The 18,866-nt window shown below is 34.2% G+C and overlaps 1 pseudogene; it reads left to right on the top strand.

Moving 5' to 3' along the window:
• The first annotated feature begins 7,852 nt into the window (after positions 1-7,852).
• On the top strand, positions 7,853-14,536 carry LOC132038637 (1-aminocyclopropane-1-carboxylate oxidase 1-like; annotated as a pseudogene).
• Positions 14,537-18,866: the final 4,330 nt, after the last annotated feature.

Below are 18,866 nucleotides of genomic sequence, written 5' to 3'. Positions count from 1 at the left end.
TGTTTTACTTAATTTTTTATTTTCATTTTAGGTTTCCTTTTTCTTTTTCCTTTTTTTCCCTTTCTCTTTCTCTTTCTTATTCTTTTCTATCCTCTCTCTTTCTTCATTTCTAGATCCGTCAATATGTTATTTCGATGCGGCCTTGCCATTCTCTTTTTTTTTTTCCTTTAAAAATAAATCTACTTGATGAGTTTAATATTACACCTAATAAAGTTGACCAAGTATATGTTTCCTCAAATCTTTCCCCTTTCTAAATCGAACTCCTTGATCCTTTTGTAAAAGCCAAGGAGAGAAAGATTAACTTTGATTTTTTTTTTTTCTCAAATTTGTTGTGCTTCAACAAACGTTGGTCGGGAAAAAACTTCGGGCCAAAATCTCCATTTTTCTGATCGACAATTTTATTCTTTTTTTATGGTGAGGAAGTAATCTTAATATTCTTCGTTCCGATCTAAGTTTGTTCATTCCTCCATTTTTTCCGATCGGCAACTTTTTTAAGAGTTAATTAGTGAAAACAAGGTGTGAAGAAAAAAAACGAGTGGAAATTTAAAATTTTAATGAGTTGTTGACATGGAGTTGACGTGGCGCGCCAGTGTAATACACCTCAACCTCTTGAATTTGGTTTTATAATCTCAGGGTGGTATTGATTTTACTTCATACTAGAATGGGGGTACGTATTTAAACGCCCATAAAGTTAAATTGCAAAAGTGAATTTTAAAGACAAGTTTAGGAGGGATTTTATGTATTTTCTCTAACCTTTTAAGCAAAAGTTGAAAGTACAGTAGAGACATACCATAATTAATTAGGGAAAAGGGTCAAATATACCCCTAAGCTTTTTGAAAATATCGAAATATACCCTCTGTTACAAGTTTGGCACATCTGTGCCATTGCCATCCAACTTTTGACACATATATACCCCTGACGACGTTAGTTGCATTGCTAGAATTTTAGGGGCCATTAAATTATTATTTTTTAACATGAGAAATTGCCACATGTACCCCTCCCATCTAATCCACCCCTTCAATAGCCTGACGCGCGAAATAATCCGACCCACCCTCCCTTTTAAACCATCTAATCATTTACCTTCCCTCTTCCAACGCCCACCTCCATGGATCTATCTCCATCTCCAATGGTCAAAAACCATCTTCATTCAAAGAAGCCCCGTTAGTTACAAAATAAAAATACTATACCAATTACGATAATCAATTAAAAATTAGAAGATGAACGGACTTTGGTGGAATTTATGGCCACCCCATTATCATATAACAGTTTCATGGAAGTGGCCAAAATCCATATTTAACAGCATCGATTAACACTTCAAGAAGACCATACACCTCTTTTTCCTTTCACTAATAATTTTCATATCTCCATTCTTGACTTTCTTTTATTAATTTACTGAACATATTGATAACACCCTAGAAAAGAAAACAGAAAATAAGAAGAAAACAAACACACCAAGATTTTTTTTTTCCCCTTCATGTACCAAAGAGCAAAGAATTACAGAGAAAGGCCAAGAAAGTGCAAGTATCGAAGCCCTAGATTTTTTACACTTTTATAGATTTAATTTGACACCCGGATTCATCTTCTTCTTTTTTATGTAAATTGATATAAAATATTGAAAAGTTTCAATTTTTCAGCTAAAACTATAAGTAAGAAATCTTCTATTAGTAGTGGCGGTCCAAAGGTTCAAATTGATACTTCAATGAATACCCATTTTTTAGGAAGAAAAATTAGTGTTGTTGATGATGAGAGAATATGATGTATCAATGGTCTCTTTTGCTAGATGAATGTGGTCTTGCCCTTTTGTTTTTTGGGTTGGGGGGGTGGGGATGGAAGGTGGGGGGGGGGGGGTGTTGGCAGTGGTGGCTCAAGGTTAGGTGGAGGTGGGATGGAGAAGAAAGACGAAAAAAGAAGAATGAAAAAATGAAAAAGGAATTGAGATTTTGTGGGTCGGGTATTGGATGGGGTGGGTTATAATGGGAGGATCTTTTAAGTTTAAATGCCATGTGGCAATATCAGTTTTTTTTTTTTTTTTTTTTTTAAAGGATTAGAAAAATCCAACAATGCAACTAACAGCTTTGGGGTATAAATGTGCCAAAAGTTGGACAGCATGCAGGGGCAGATAGACAAACTTATAACCGAGGGTATATCTAGATATTTTCGAAAAGTTCAGGGATATATTTGATCCTTTCCCCTAGTTAATTCAATCATCATTTTCTCCTTAAATGGTAGCAGTTAATTTCATTTCATCCAATAAATAGTACTGTTTGACTTTGGAATACTATTCTTACGTGCTAGGTTTCTATGAAATGTTATTCGAACGGTTGATTGGCAAATTCTAAAAGTGAAAATGGAGCACAAATAATGTTTGTGGAGGAATAAAATGAAAGTATCAGTTAGAAGTGACTCAGATTATTGCCTTCTACTGTCTGCCTCTTGGCGGTCATTGTTATAAAGCTCCCTTTACTTCTGTTTGGATGGTTGTTTCCCGTGGTTCGTTAGAGTCGTTTGGTTACTGTTGGACTAAAATAACCCAACATACTTTCAATATATGGTGATGTTGTCCGCTTTGAGTCAAGTTAGCATCGTTTTTGTTTAAAAGACCTCACACCATTAAAAGTATTCAACATAAGTAGTGTTTTTTCCAGCTATCAATGTGAGAGTTTGTTTGCACACCTAACAATTTTCCCTTGAACTAAGTTTCACGTGGCCCATTACTATGATCACTGGGTCTTCCTATTACACCTCGCACTTTCAGAGCATGGGCATGCCACGTACTTCACCGTATTAATGGAGTATCGGAAACGTCCCATGAAGTTTTCGAAGATACAAGCCATGGGAAGTACGTAACAATTAAGTAAAGGATGAATTACGATCTCGTAAGTCGTAACGGGAAAAGACAACCTTGAAACCAAAGGACATGACCATTCTTAAGTATGATTAATGATAAATATCATGTATGGAGAGTTTCGGAAGATTCCGAGACAAAGCAAATCGAAGAAAATAAGTTTGTCGAAAATTTGGAAAAAAAGTTGGCAGAATTTTGGGTCAAATTTGAAGGGGTATATCTCCTAGTATATTAGGAGTTTTAAGGTGTTTCAAAAGCCTAAAATGAATTTTGTTGAGTCTAGTTTCCAATGCAACAAACCGCTCATCAATACAACATCAGAGTAGAGAATTATGGACGTTACAAGTTAGGCTGACAAAGCAGAAACAGGCACTACAGTAACCGAAGACTCTAGGTCGATCCAAACCGACTCTAGAGCTCTAGAAAAGGGGTTTTACCCTTATTTTTTTCATCCAACACCTCTAAAACATTCCCCAATCCTCTAGAATATTTTCCCAACTTCCACCCATGAAATTTCAGCCAAATCAAGTGGAAACAACCAAATCTTCCATCAAGAAGGTTGGAAATTACAAGAGTAGAAAGCCTATGGTATTGTATCATTATTGAGGGTGAAGTAAATTGATTCAGCCGTGGTTCTTGGGTTGTATGAACTACTTAAGTTAAACACCCCTTTTGTCGTGTGTTAGCTTAATTTAATGTTGGTAAAGTTGTTTGAGGCCAAATACCGCAAGACTACATCGAAATAAGTTAAGTTAAGCCACTGTTTTGTAGGGGCTGTTTTGAATGTTTAAATATGACTTCTAATGGTTGTAAATGGTGGATTATAACCTGAATACATTGTCACTATGATTATTAGGATTATTCATGCATTAGTTGGAAAAATGGAAAATAAAATATATGAAATCTACGAATAGAAAGTAAAGGATGAGGCGTAGGAGTATGGATTGCTTTGGAATACATTTAAGGATATTTTGAACTAAAATATGATATGGTAAATATATGCATATTGTTATGAAGGGTGTGGACTGAATTATGAAAGGAGAGTTGGGTTTGAATGACGTTTGTTATTCGTTAAACGAGCTTGCCGCTCGATATGATTCTTAAAGTAATCAAAGAGGGTTATATTGGATTATATTGTAGTTGTTGCTATTGTCGATTGTCATAGTTTTATCGCTTCACGACCCTTAGTAATCTTTGGGATGTAGTATAAACAGGGGAGCCGTCGAATTTCGACCTCAAACATTCTAAAAAGGGGTTTAATTTGAAGGCTTTAAGATAAGCATATGACGATAAGCCTAACAATAATATGAATTCTCTTGAATGTAGATTTACGAACTTGGGAGGATAAGCGTTAAATAGTTAAAGTTAAGGCGACCGAAAAGGTATGTTAAGGCTATGTTAAGGCTAGTCCCTTTCTTTCGGAAGGCATGATTCTTTTCTTACAAACTCATACATGTTTTCCGTAATATCCTTATTCCCAAAAAGCTAGAAGTTCATGATTCTCAAAGTTCTTATATTACTAAAGATAGATGTTTCCTATGATGATAATAAGGATGATGATGATCCTATTTGTAAAGATTCCTAAGTTTAAAAGGGCTTTGATTCTATTATGAGATTATTGATTTATTTCATGATTTTCTCGATTTTATTTATCGTTGTTAATCTCACCTTATGTTACTTGTCCTTCAAGGTGAGATATAGCGATAATGATTGTTCCATAATATAAATAGGAGGTTACAGACCTTAAGTCACTCCGATAAAGTTGTAGTTTTTATTTAGGCTCTCATGCATGCTACTTATATTATATATATATATATATATATATATGGAGTATGGGAAAGGGCGAGGCATTATATACGCATAACCACCTGATCAGCTAGGTATCATCCCCAACTATTACGGTATATATATATACATGTAATGGTTGTAAATGGTGGATTATAACCTGAATACATTGTCACTATGATTATTAGGATTATTCATGCATTAGTTGGAAAAATGGAAAATAAAATATATGAAATCTACGAATAAAAAAGTGATGAGGCGTAGGATACGGATTGCTTTGGAATACATTTAAGGATATTTTGAACTAAAATATGATATGGTAAATATATGTATATCAAGAGGAAGTGGTGTGGAATGAATTATGAAAGGAGAGTTGGGTTTGAATGACGTTTGTTATTCGTTAAACGAGCTTGCCGCCCGATATGATTCTTAAAAATCAAAGAGGGTTATATTGGATTATATTGTAGTTGTTGCTATTGTCGATTGTTGTTGTTGTTGTTGCTCATTTGATGACCCTTTAGTAATCTTTGGGATGTAGTATAAACGAGGGGAGATCTTTGCTCGAATTTCAACAGATTCTAAAGGGGTTTAATTTGAAGGCTTAAGATAAGCATATAACGATAAGCCTAACAATAATATGAATTCTCTTGAATGTAGATTTACGAACTTGGGAGGATAAGCGTTAAATAGTTAAAGTTAAGAGCGTAGAAAAAGGTATGTTAAGCTATGTTAAGGCTAGTCCCTTTCTTTCGGAAGGCATGATTCTTTTCTTACAAACTCATACATGTTTTCCGTAATATCCTTATTCCCAAAAAGCTAGAAGTTCATGATTCTCGAAGTTCTTATATTACTAAAGATAGATGTTTCCTATGATGATAATAAGGATGATGATGATCCTATTTGTAAAGATTCCTAGGTTTACAGTCTTGATTCTATTATGAGATTATTGAGCTTATTTCATGATTTTCTCGATTTTATTCATTGTTGTTAATCTCACCTTATGTTACTTGTCCTTCAAGGTGAGATATAGCGATAATGATTGTTCCATAATATAAATAGGAGGTTACCGACCTTAAGTCACTCCGATAAAGTTGTAGTTTTTATTTGGGCTCTCATGCATGCTACTTATATTATATATATGGGGTATGGGGAAAGGTGAGGCATTATATACGCATAACCACCCGAAATCGCCTAGGTATCATCCCCAACTATTACGGTATATATATATATATGTACATATGTATATATATATATATATATATATATATATGTACATATGTACATATGTACGTATATGTACATATGTATATATACATATATATATATATATATATATATATATATATATATATATATATATATATATATATATATATATATATATATACATATATATATATATGGATGGGCCGTATGTTCCGCGCAATATAATATATTTATGGATCGGATTGCACGTTCCGAACATTACGGTATATATGTATGAGAAAGCTTTTACGAGAAGCTACATGCATGGTATATCTATGAGAGCAATCAGATGTACGGAGTTATCTTTATCTCAATGCTATGTTCCATATTTCCGATTATGTTGTTATTAATGCCTTACATACTCGGACATTATTCGTACCGACGTCCTTGTTCAGGACTAACGTTCATGTCCGATGAGTAGATAGGTAGACGGATTTGACCCGTAGGTGCTTTATCGACGGATTCTCGGGAACACTCCACTTACTTGAATCTGCCTCATTTGATATTGGTCTTTATGGTCACATGTATTCTATGTAGAGACTCATAAACATGTGTGTACAGTTAGACGTTTCATAAACTTACCGGTTCATATTATGTATAATATTTTAGTTGCCTTGTTGGCTGTTAAAGCTAGGTGTAATTATTGAAGATTATATATAGATGTGTTGTTATATTGTGATATATGTCCTTACAGATTATGACGTCCATGAGCTATCTTTATGGTCCACCCAGAAATGATTATGAGATGTATGTTTAGAGGTGATCGGTGTGTTAGCTCTGAGTGCCCGTCATGGCCCTCTAGTTGGGTCGTGACACTTTCCCTCGAACTAAGTTCTATGTGGCTCATTACTACAACCCACAAATCAATATCTAAAATTTATTGTGTGTCATTCATAGCGTCTGAGTATTTATGGTAATCGAATCCCACTACTAGTTTCTTTTTTGGTATGTGTGTGTCTCTAAGCTCGTAAGAGGAAGTAAACTGAGCCCCTTGTCGTCATACTCATCCTAATGAATTTGGACTCTGATACCAATTGTTGAGCTAAAACAACTAAAGATAGTTTTAACATAGCGTGATATTGTCCGCTTTGAGTCAAGACCGCACAGTTTTCCTCAAAAGGTCTCACATCATTAAGAGTATCCAACACCTTATAAGTAACTCTTTTTTTCATTTTAGCTACCAATATGAAACTTTATCCGAACAACCAACAAGTACGATATTTGGTTATTAAATTCAGCACACAGAAGAAGTTTTCAATAAAGTGAATCAAGAACATCTTTATAAGTTCTAAGACCAAAAAAGATATATCTGCATTACTTGTTTTTGATTCCCTTGTATAATTTCATCCTTAGGGAATTTAAGGAGAAAACATTAATAAGAGATTTAGAGTGACAGAGTTACAATTAATCCTAACAAGTTCAGAATCCACTTTAAAAGATTTTCTAATAGGGATAAAAAGGCCAAAAACACCCCTTAATTATACAATAGAATAACTATTCTCTTTGTTTGAATTGGATCCTACACATGTTCTTATCATTATGGAATGGCTTAAATTTGCCCCTCAACTTGGAATACAGAACAAATTTCCTCTGCGTTTGGATTTAATCCCAAATATCCATTATCGTTATGGAATGGCTTAAATTTGCCCCTCAACTTGCGAAATAGAACAAGTTTCTCATGCGTTTGGATTTAATCCCAAATATGCCCTTATCATTGAAAAACTTACTCAAATTTACCTCTCAAATTGTCTTAACCCCAAATTCTCTTTGTGGGTAAGATGGTTCAACAAGGAACTATGACTTATAAGACATACCTGGATTCTGGACTTTTCATGGAGACTTGGAATATACATTGTGCATTATAGTTATTCTTCCTACTTTCTTGATTTCTTTTCCTATAAATACCCTTCCAAGCCTCACTCTATTCCATCAAATATTAATCTAGCATTCATCTCTTCAGAAACACATACTTTAACCAAGAAAGATGGAGAACTTCCCAATTATCAATTTGGAAAAGCTCAATGGCTCAGAAAGAGCTAACACCACGGACATGATTAAAGTTGCCTGTGAGAAATGGGGTTTCTTTCAGGTAATTACAGTTTGCATGAACATATGACCCCCTTTTTTACATTTTTTTTTTCTTGTAGTCTGTTTAAAAATGAATGGCGCTTTCTAAATTTAGTAGGTAATTAATTCATTAATTCCAACTTTCTACATGTCGGACATGTTTAAGACCACAAAATCTAAAAGGCATTTTGGCATGTTATACACATTTTCAATTTAAAACTACAAGTCAAACTGTTGTTTATGTCATTATTATTACAGGTGGTGAACCATGGAATTCCACATGAAGTAATGGACATTGTCGAGAAATTGACAAAGGGACATTACAAGCAGTGCATGGAACAGAGGTTTAAGGAATTGGTGGCCAGCAAAGGTCTTGAAGCAGTGCAAGCAGAGGTTACTGATTTGGATTGGGAAAGCACTTTCTTCATGCGCCATCTTCCTATTTCTAACATCTCCTCCACTTTCTGTCTCGCGTAAGAAAGAGACTTTAGAGTGCCATACAAAGAACCTTAGATAAGGGGATTCCTCCCATTGACTGAAGTTCAGAGTCAACCTTCCACACAAGGCAATCTTCTGATAGAGGGGAAGATGCACTTTCTTTTTCTTTTTTTTTGGGCATATCGTAGTAAGGAAAGGAAGTGAGGGCACTCATTCGAATCGAATAGCTGGGGGCGAAAAGAGTCTATTTACCTTTACATACAATATGTTATATCCCGTATTTTGTACATTGGGATATTCCGAGCTAACCGCGATAAGTTAAGGACAAGGTTATATTTTTTCCGATTTTGTTAGAGTGCATAAGTTGCATATTCATCTTTTCATTGGTATGGAGTATTAAGGGTAAATTTGGAATAAGGAAAATTAGGGGCCAAAGGTTGGAAAAATTATTTCATGAAATAGCCACAAATGGCCATGTGGCCGTGGGGTCATGTGGGACTCACACATGGCTAGCCAATTGTTTTAAGCCATGAAGTGTACGTGTGTGCACCTTGTATTTGTGGAGGCTAAGTATATATATATGTATAGGTCATGACAAAGCAAGACAATTCATCTTTCCATACTTAGAAAATTCAAGAAGCTTGGAGAAAAGAAAAGATGGAGACATTCGGCCATGGCTTGGCACTGGTCTCTAAAATTGTGATCAAAAAATAAATTTCTTCTAGCTTTTCTATCAATTGGAAGGTCCTTATTAACATGGGGTAGTTGTTGGAGCAAGCAAACTCTTCTTTCTTGCAAAACACAACCACAGCAATGAAGAGCTAAGTGGAAGAGGTAAGGTTCAATCTTCTTTTACATGTGTTATGGATGGTTTGAATGTGTTGTAGTAAGTGAAAATGAATGAAATTCATGAAATTATGTATGTTGAAGCTTGGACGTGTAGGGCCGTTTTTTTGGTAGAACATGGTGAACTAATTTTATGTAGTATTTTGGTTGTTGTTTGTTGTGGATTCTATGATGTAAAATGAAGGTTTAATGATCCAAGTTGAAGTTATAATCGTGTGGGCTGATTTGGGAGATAATGTGATTTTAATATAGTTTCTTGAATATTATGAGAATAATGTTGTAGCGTGTGAATTGTTGGTGTAGTTGATGAATTTGGAAGAAAGAAATGTGTTGTTGTTGTTTCTATTGGAAATGGAGGGTTTCGGGTAAAGTAGTTTATTGATTGGGTTGTTTTGAATATTGCGCGGATTGTTTGAAATGTTCTTGAACCTCGTTTGAATGACCTCAGATTAGTACTTGAACTTGTGAGCATTGATGCTGGTTGGAATGTATGTAGTTGAATTGAATGTAAGTGAATGTCGTCGCATTATGTGGAAGAAGGTTATTAACGTTAGAATGCGTTTTGAATTAATTATTGATGTTGCTAGTATGATTGTTGGTATTGTTGTTGATGATTTAGCCGAGTTGAATTCTCGGGGTTGTTGTATTTATAGGGAAAATGTTGCCCAAATTTCTGTAAATAAAGTGATGGCTTGGGATGGAATCCCTAAGTACTTAAAGCTAATGTTTGGTGTTTAATGATGTTATTGTAGCTCTTGGAGAGCCCGAGACTTAAGTTTGGATTAGCTTAGGAAGCGGACGAGGTATGTAAAGCTTACTCTTCTTTCTTTTGGCATGTCTTAGACGTAAGTAAGATATGACATGATATGAGCCTCGGGTAACCTCTCTATTCTTACGATCCGAGCATGCCTACGATTCTTATTCACCTCTTAATGTTGGCATTCTTAATGTAGTAGAATTATGGTCCTTACGTCTTTTGTATGATTGGATTTCAAGTGTTGTATAAAGAGTTTTGCTCCAAAAGGATTTTATGTTGGAAAATGTCCCTAACTTTCACAAACAGAACCGGATCGCTTCGATGCGTTCGTAGAAGATTCTATAACGTATAATGTCCCTAACTTTCATATATGGTCTTGGATTGCTATGATATGTTCATAAAAGTGTTCTATAATGAAAAATGCCCGTAACTTTCATAGGCGGGCTCGGATTGGCTCGATATATGTTTATGATCTCTGAGACGTTATGTGACATGTTTCGTAATGATATTTCAAGAGTCCTAATGGTATGGAGAACGGATGCAACATGACTATCGTTTGGTACTCGAGCGTTGATTTGTCTACTTATCTATCGAATCTTAAAAGATGATGATTTATGTGTATGTGGTTACTTACTACTCTGCTCGTGCGTATGATTGTTACCTCTTTCACTGAGTCCCGGCCGGAGACATGTTTTTACGCAACTCTCTTTGTATTATTCACCGAGTCCCTCGCTAGAGGGTCGGGACACGCTATATATATATATGATAATGTGATGATGGCGCCGGCCCGCGGGATGGGCCGAGTATGATGTATACATAATGGAGACAAAGGATCTCCTCCACCGAGTCCCTCATTGAAGGCGGGACACGCTATCCACCGAGTCCCTCACTAGACGGGACACGCTATTCACCGAGTCCCTCACTAGAGGGCTGGGATACGCTATATGTATATATATGATGGTAATATGATCTTATTTACCAAGTCCCCCATTAGAGGGCCGGGACACGCTATATGTATACACGTGTGCAGAATGATTGTCTGATTGTGTCACTAAGCCCCATAACAGGTTGGATATGATATTGTTATGCATGGTTTGAGTGCAAGAGTAAGCAGGTTGGACATTCTGATTATCGTCCTCGCTTCTGTACTTTTATTTCAGTATGATCCTGTTTACTGTGTTTCATGCTTTACATGCTCAGTACATATTCCGTACTGACCCCCTTTCTTCGGGGGCTGCGTTTCATGCCACGCAGGTACCTACAGATGAGTAGAGGACGTTAGCGAGAAGATATTCCGGGATTGGCGAGCTCCATTTCTCCGGAGTCTTTGCCGGGTCGGAGTATTTATGTTGTGGCATCGTGTTCTATGTTAGAGACTTTGCGGACGGAGTCACGTATAGTATATGTCAGTGTTGTAAGCGGCTCTGTAAGCCGATGTATTATTATGCATTGTGTTACAAGTTTCATATGTATACAGATTTTCCTTGAATTGAGAAGAACGAGAAGCATGTTTTCTGAAAAGCTTACATTATGCATTCATGTCATGATTTAAGGGCCCAGTATGATTATGAGTATTACGAGAGTCAGCGGGTTCGCTCGGCCCTAAGTAAGGGTCGGGTGCCCATCACGCCCTAATAAGTTAGGGTGTGACACAATATTTCGGAATGTACCATGGCTCTATCTATTCATTAAAAAAAAAAAGAAAAAAGAGTTCTGCATCTCGGGTGAACAATCTTCAGAGTACAGTTCCGATAGTACAGTTCAAGGTGCCGATAATTCATCTTCGAAAATCATTCTATCTCTGTTTGCCGCCTCAAGCAAGCACTTTATGGCCCTCACTTCACGTCTTCTGACAGCGGTTAGAACGGCAATGAGTACCCGATCTTGATTACGAATATAGGTAAGCCACAAGCTGGACGTTCATAACTTACGGTTTTTCAGCCTATAAACACTTTGGTTTGACCAAGTATTTAATTATTTTATCCTTAAAAATTGTTCTAATTCTCGAAATATCTTTCCTAAAATAAAACTCCTAACTTGCTTTTCACTCTATATCCGCCGTTCTTCCCCCTCCCACCCACCCTCCCCCCCCCCCCCCCCAAACCCTCTTTTTTTCTTTTCTTTTTTTATTTTTTATTTTTAAATTTATGATTTCTTGCACAACTTTTATGGATACTTTAGCCATCCTAACAGAAGAACAACTTACTAGCATTTTTTGACTAATATATCAATAGCTTATTAACAGTTTTAGCACTTCTATCCAAACACATAAGTACTTATTTATAGAATCAGTTTATCAGTTATTTACAATTAGCTAATTCAAACGGGCTCTTACTTCTTAGCTTTAAGTTTACAGTAAATTCATGTCCCAAATGATGCAGAGAGGTCATGAGAGACTTTGCTAAAAGATTGGAAAAGTTGGCTGAGTTAATGGACTTGTTCTGTGAAAATCTTGGGCTTGAAAAGGGTTACTTGAAAAGGCCTTTAATGAATCAAAAGGTCCCAATTTTGGGTCTAAGGTTAGCAATTACTCACCATGCCCCAAGCCAGATATGATAAAGGGACTGCAGGCCCACACAGATGCTGGTGACATAATACTACTATTCCAAGATGACAGAGTGAGTGGCCTTCAGATCCTCAAAGATGACCAATGGATTGATGTTGAGAAAAGGCCATAAATAGTCCCTTATCTATGGAAGTAGGTCTAAAATGGTCCCTTAACTATATATTTACCGGTTTTAGTCCTTTAACTATCCAAAAACTTATTAAATTTGGTCTCCATCTATTTTTTTTTTATACAAACAGCGTACAAACTCATAAACCTTCGTGAGATTAATCCTTAAACCATTCCTTAGACCTATATTTCTCTCTCCCTGCTTCTTTTTCCTCAAGTTCATTCTTTAACCTCAACTTTTTTCCTCAAGTTCTCTCTCCCGTTTCGTAACCGACAAACTGCGTCGGTTAGAACCGACCCAGTCCACCAGTTTTGTTAAAAAAAAAAAAAACTGACGGTCTCACGTCGATTTTTTTTTTTTTCAAAATTAAAGAATGAAATGTAGGAACTTGGAGTCAAACCCAGGTATGTTCCTTGGCATTAAAGGGATTTACCACTAGACCACTGATATTTTTTGTTCATATACTTACATTGATTTAATTTATATTGTTTTTTCGCTCTAAAAACCGACGGACTCTGGCTCCGTCGGTTTTTTTATAAAAAAATAAAAAATAAAAATAAAAACCGACGGACTCCATCGGTTTATTTTAGAAAATAATATAACAAATAATTATATATTTTCGCGCATTTTTGTGCAAAAAATAGTCGACGCAGTCCGTCGGTTTCTTTAAAAAAAAAGGATTTAAAAAAATTATGAAAAATCGACATAATCTGTCAGTCTTTCCGTCGGTTTTTTCCATCGGTTTTTTTCCGTCAGTTTTCACCAGGTTTTTAGTAGTGTTTGAAAAGAATGGTTACAGAAATTTTGTGCCTGAGTTTGTCTTTTCGAATTTTAGAGACTCGAGAGCGACACCAGTGCTAGAATGCTCTTTTTTTTTTTAAAACAAGAGGAACTTGAGGAAAAAGAAGCAGGGAGAGAGAAATATAGGTCTGAGGAATGATTTAATGATTAATCTCACGAAGGTTTATGAGTTTGTACGTTGTTTGTATAAAAAAATAGACGGAGACCAAAGTTGATAAGTTTTTGAATAGTTAAAGGACTAAAACCGGTAAGTGTATAGTTAAGGGATCATTTTAGATCTACTCCCATAGATAAGGGACTATTTATGGCCTTTTCTCGATTGATGTTCCTCCCATGCGCCACTCTATTGTGGTTAATCTTGGCGACCAACTTGAGGTTTAAAAAAAAAGGGGGGGGGGGGGTGGGGGGAAATATTTTTCGCTCATCGATCAAATACTTTTCATTTTATTTCCTAAAAAATGCATTATAAAAAGTATTTTCCATGAAAATGGATTCCGCCATGCTAAATGGTTATATGTATGTTTTTTTGGCATGATACGTAAACAGGCAGCCAAACTTGGCCTCAGCTGATAAGTAAGCACTCCAACTTTGGGAGTGCAGATATAGACACCTCAACTTATCTCCACTGTGCCTCATAGACACCTGATGCTGACGCACTGACGCGGCACATAAATCTTTGAGGTCTCGATCATTTTGTAAGTTGGAGTGTTCAATAGACACAGTGGGAACTAGTTAAGGTGTCTAGATGTGCATTCTCAAAGTTCGAGTGTTTAGTTGCCAACTGAGACCAAGTTTGAGTGTCTGTTATGTATTATGCATGCCATGTTCTTTCCATCAAAACTTAGAATTACTCACTGGAAGGGTGTCTAACTATTTACATAACTTGGTAGTACTGATAGGGTATTTATGAAATGTAAAAACAGGTGATCACTAACGGGAAATACAAGAGTGTCTTTTGCATAGAGTAATTGCACAGACAGACGGGAATCGAATGTCACTAGCCTCATTTTATAATCCAAGAAATGATGCAGTGATTTATCCAGCACCAACTCTAGTTGAGAAAGATATTGCAGAGGAACACATTTACCCTATGTTCGTGTTTGATGATTACATGAAATTGTATGCTGGACTCAAGTTTCAGGCAAAAGAGCCAAGGTTTGAAGCCATGAAGACCGTAGAATCTGATGTGAAAGTTAATCCAGTTGCAAGTAGGGGTGTTCATGGTTCGGTTTGGGTTGGTTATTGATTAAAACTATAACCAAACCAATTTAGTCAGTTTTTAAATGTCTAAAACCATAACCAAACCAAATAAGATAATAACCACCGGTTTGATTATTGTCGGTTTGGTTCGGTTTGGTTCGATTTTTCGGTTTATGACTAGCAGCCATGAGACTTATCAGTAAAACATTAAAAAGTTGAAAAAGACATTTTTTTTTTCAAACGATAACTTTTATTTATAGTTTAAGGTGGAACATACATCATAGAAACATTTTCGATATTAGTGATAGTGTAGTACTCAAGTTATCAAAAGTTGCTAAACTATTACATATAGAGCTAAAAACTAACTTAATAGTGGCTGCACCATTTTTGTCATCTTAGTACACATACTTGGAAATAAAGTAGAGCATAGGAGCTTTTAGTTGTTGTTACAAACATACATATTAATTAAATATAAAGACTACCTAAAATTAAAATGAAAATAAATGAAATAAAAAAACTTTGTGTAATGATCCCAAACTTTGGGGCAGTACTTGCATTTTGCCCTCAATTCTCCCATTTTATTAAAAAAACTTTGTGTAATGATCCCAAACTTCAGATGTTTTTCTATCATTATCCCCAAGGCTAGGGTCTCAACTACAAGGAGTTGTTATTTTCTACTTATTAGGAGGATTACCCACGGAAGAAGTATTAGGGCATTACCACGTGCTTGAGTTGCAGCAAATGCTGATGTTACTGAAGTATCTTCTATAGGAACCTCCAAATCTACAACCTCTGTCCTTTTCATATGAAAAATATTAGAAGTTTAGGACCCATTCAAGCAAGAAAAAAGAAAGGAATAAATTCAAAAAAAAAAAAAAAAAACCTAAAATCAAATGGCTGACAAAGAAAGGAAAAAAATTTAAGTTAAAAGACATTAAACTCTAACGTGAGCTTCTGTTAGTAGGTTTACACTTAACACTTAAAGAGTTAAAAGACTTAAAGACATGGACTTAGACATATACTTAAAAACATGGGCTTTAAACAATCATGTGAAATAAGTAGACCAAAAATCAAATTAATGATTAAAAGGTATAAAATATTTATAATTATTTATGAAAAACTAATATTATACATATAAATAATTATAACGTTTATGTATATAATTTATCTGTTTGGTTCGGTTATTTATTCGGTTATTTTTTAATAGAACGATAACCAAACCAAATATTATCGGTTTTTAAAATTTAAAACCAAATCAAATGTCGGTTTTTTTTATTCGGTTTGATTTTGATTTTAACCAAAACCGTGAACAGCCCTAGTTGCAAGTGCTTAAATTCCAATTCAATTGGAAAGATGGACTTTGAAAAGAAAATGATATGTTTTAGAAGTTTTACAAATTAATAAAACCTAGCTACATATATGTATATCTAGCTACATATATGTACATTATTTGCTCGTCTTTTGCGTAGTGGAATCAAGTTGTGGTTTGCTTTATATGTAGTAAAGAGTCCTAGTGTTTGTATTTCAAAATATAAGCTGCCTCTTAGGCAGATTATATACAAATAATAACTTGCAGTGTTCCGTTCTTTGTCATAGAATTTCACTTCATCTCACTTTCCTATATATTCACTTCTTTAACATATGTAGTGATATTGTTAAGAGTCCCACGTCGGTAGGTTAAAGGGTACATGAGCTCCTTATATGGACTTGGGCAATTCTTCCTTTATGAGCTAGTTTTGAGGTTTGGTTAGGCGCAAGATCCATTTCAGGCCCGCCCAATTTATTATTTTCAATGCTGGGCTCCTATATTAAAAATTTTCCACGTACGAGACCACTAGCCCTAGGCGTGAGGTTTAGGGTTGAGTTAGACCTAAGATTCATTCTTTACAGATATATTGATTGAATTTGTTGACCAAATTTGACAAATTGGCTATATATGAAAATTTTTATTGCCGACATACATAGAGCAAAATTATCTGTCAAATCAGACTATTAAAAGAGCGAAGAAAAATATAAAAAAGGATTAGGTAAGCTTTGTGATATATAATTATAAATACCAGACAAAGAAAAAAAGTTAAGAAACTTAGCATAATAATATTGCATATTAAGCAATGGTAATATATGTTTTTTTCTTAAGTTCACTGTTGTATATTTCAACTAGTCAATTTATCCGCGCTTTGCACGGTTAAATATACATTTTTTCTTAAAAGATTTGGTTGATGTGAATAACAAAAAAAATATTCTTATAATATCAAAAATAAAAGAAAATTAAAATCAATGTAGAAGGAAAAAGACATGAAAAAAATACAATAGAAAATCAAATCTAAATAGAAACAATACCTACAGTTTTTAAGTTCTATAATGCAAAAAAAAAAAAAAAGGTCTACAACGAAGAGTTCTCGAGAGACATCCTCTCAGTTCGGAAAAAGAAATTAACGTTAAAAAATGTATGGAAATGTAAGTCTCGTATATCCTTCTACCTAAAGGTGTTGATAAATAATGCTTATTAATTATTAAAAATAATAAATTATTAGTAATTGCATTTAGAGGTAGTTTTTATTCATAATTACAGACCTTTGGTCTAACATAAGACCTTTAACCTTGTATTCCTATTAAATGTTATTAATGATATTAATTATTATTAAAAAATAGTTTAAAATAAGATAAACCATATATGAGGAATAAAAACAGACCTTTTAGCATACACACCGGTGAAAAATGATTTAAACATGGAAATCAAAAACAGTAAATCTTTTATTGCTAGTCCTATGGCATGCCATTTGTAAAAAGTTTTTCTTAGTTTTTTTGCGGCTCCAAACTCTCTTGGATACACGTTATTAGAAGAGAGTGTTGTATGAATTGTTAAAACACAAATTAAACCATTAATTAAAATCAACATACTCATAAAGTTTTGCACAGAAAATTTCTTATATGATGTTAGTGAACAAAAATTTCTCATTGCAACGTGTTATGTTGTTGATTTTATGTATGATAACATCGCCATAACTGTTTGTATTTGAGAAATGCACTCTTTAAAAGCGCAGAACGTAGACGAGAACAACTTCACTTTATCCACAAGATCAAGATAATTGTCCAAATAATTATAACCAAAGAAAAAAAAATGAAAATTGCATAAGATCTTTTTAAAAATTAAAAGTAGTTATGTGATTTTTCTGTTCACTTTTCAGTTGTGCTAATTATTAGAGGGTAAGATTCAAACTCAAAATGAAAAAAAGATGGACAAAGAAGAAGAAAGAGAGCATGACATTATATATGCATATTTATGAAAGCACATATTTGTGAATGAAAATTAGGTAAACAATAAACAAAATAATCATGAAATTGAGCTTAAAATTGAATGGAATTAGCATTGGTGTACATATACAGAGATAAATAATCTAAGAATATGTAAAACTCACATATAGAAATTGTTGCAATTATAGGGATAGGATATTCCAACGATCTGTGTAAAACTTTTAGGAAGCAAGTTTAACTTTTTGAGTTGCGTGTTTGTACCAAAAACTATTTGCTTAAACCCCCCCCCCCCCCCCCACAAATGCTACTTGAAATGATATTTAAAGGACTACTCCTTTTTAATTCTTCATGGAGGAAATGAAAGGTTGGAGTTGTAAATATTGGGACTTTTCAATTTATTTACAATAGAAAATAAGAATAAGTGGAGTAGTAAATTCTGAAACATTTCAGTTTTTTACAATAAAGAATAGGAATAAATGGATGAGTAACAATTGATACATTTATTCTTGAACAATAAAAAAAAACTAAAAAAAGTATGGAAAAAGGCAAAAATTGAAGAAGAAAAAAAAGATAAATAGGATTCTTGGCCAAAGAGAGGTGCCACATCACTCTTCTTTTGCCTAGCTTTATAATATATATATATATATATATATATATATATATATATATATATATATGACATAATTTTCTGTTTAGTTTATTTTAAAACTTCAAAAGTAACCCAAAGTCTACTTGATTCATCTTTCACTGCAATAATTACGCTAAATGCATCTATTTAACTTTTCCTTTTCCGCTGTAATATATATATACCTACTTAACTTTTTCTCTTCCACTATAGTTATTTATTATATAGATATATTATTTACTGTTAATAATTATAAATATTTCTATTATTTGTGGACAATATATTTTTTGTATCTACCTTATTTAAAAAAAACCATGAATCTAAATG

Source organism: Lycium ferocissimum, chromosome 11, assembly GCF_029784015.1.
Source record: "Lycium ferocissimum isolate CSIRO_LF1 chromosome 11, AGI_CSIRO_Lferr_CH_V1, whole genome shotgun sequence".
Classification (NCBI taxonomy): Eukaryota; Viridiplantae; Streptophyta; class Magnoliopsida; order Solanales; family Solanaceae; genus Lycium; species Lycium ferocissimum.
Note: the sequence above shows the minus strand (reverse complement) of the source record. Positions and strands in the feature narration are given on the sequence as shown.